This window comes from Morone saxatilis, unplaced genomic scaffold (assembly GCF_004916995.1).
Source record: "Morone saxatilis isolate NCDOM2014 unplaced genomic scaffold, NCSU_SB_2.0 Contig24, whole genome shotgun sequence".
NCBI classification, from domain to species: Eukaryota; Metazoa; Chordata; class Actinopteri; family Moronidae; genus Morone; species Morone saxatilis.
In genome coordinates, this window is record NW_023339807.1 from 26429152 (window position 1) to 26430462 (window position 1311).

Consider the following 1311-nt stretch of genomic DNA (forward strand, 5'->3'; position numbering starts at 1 on the left):
CCTGTCTCCTAGAAATTATGTTTTCATAGTATTTTAAATTGTTTTCCCATTAAGAACAGGACTTTACACATCCTGACTCCCATCTGTGTTTAGGGTTTGGTAACAAAAGTGGTTAAAGAGAACTTCCACACATGAATTAAATTGATTGATTGATTGATTGTTTTGATTTATGGATTATCAAAAACAAGAACAAAAAGTCCAAAAGATAACATGTTAAATACTTAATTCCAATGTGGTCCTAAGATAGAAGACAAAAGAAAACGCAAAGAAGACATAAAAAACTAAAACATAGTCCTGAAATCCAAAAGGACACAATATACAATCCACAATTTATAATAGAAAATATCAGAAAACAACAGCTAAAACAACAACGTCTTCGCAGATTTCATTTATAAATCAGTTACCCTGTTCCATAAAAACATTTGAACCTAACTTCTATAAGCCGCTCTCATGTTTTAAGACTCGGTGTCTAACATAAGGCTGTTCCACATCATGGCCCCAGTGTAAAAAAAAACAACATATTTGGCATTTTGGCAGCGAGGTATCGTACAGGGACACCACCCCAACTACCAGGAGCTATGTGAGGCAAATAAAAAAACCAGGGACGACCCTCTACTGACCCCAGTAGCCCACAACTCTCAGTAAAAGATACAACAAAGCCATTTTGAAAGACGGAGCTCAACAGTTTGCCCTTGACTTTCAAGCTTGAGCTTTTGACTTTAACCTAAGAGATTGTTTTGTCAGCTGCTCTTTCCGATTTGAAACTGTCAAGATCAAGAACAGAAGTCCTGAACATGCTCAGAATAATAAACAGCTTTAACATCCACATCTGTCTACTCCAGATGCTGTTAAAAGATCCAGCTAAGCATCATGCTAGATCAGACAGATCTCGCAAGTCTCGACAGCGCTGCGAGGAGTCTGGAGAGTTACCATGTGCGCTATATATTGTATTGTATTTATCCCTCGCGAGCGCTATGTCTGCCCCATTTACGGTCAGAGTGTGAGTGTAAAGTTGTCTTCGCAGTTTTCATTCAGTCCACATAACCAGATAAATATTGGGTGTAGTGTAGCCTCTTTCTTTTTCTTGCTTGTAGAAGGCCTTGTTTTACTGTTGCTATTGTTGTTGCTGTGTCCTTCTCTCTGTGTGTGTACATATGCACTGCCAAAGAGGAATCTCATGAAAGTAGTGTGTTATTTCTAGAAGGGCTGTTTTTTGCAGTGTGTGTAAATGTGTACAGTATATAACGTACTTAGACAAATCTCATTTGCAGCCTCTGTCCTCAGATTTAATGTCAAAGATAATTGATAAAA

The 1311-nt window shown here is 37.9% G+C and overlaps 1 protein-coding gene across 1 annotated transcript in view; it reads left to right on the forward strand.

Moving 5' to 3' along the window:
• LOC118336472 overlaps positions 1–1311 on the forward strand; it is a 744338-nt gene that overhangs the window by 515310 nt on the left and 227717 nt on the right. The window lies entirely within an intron of this gene.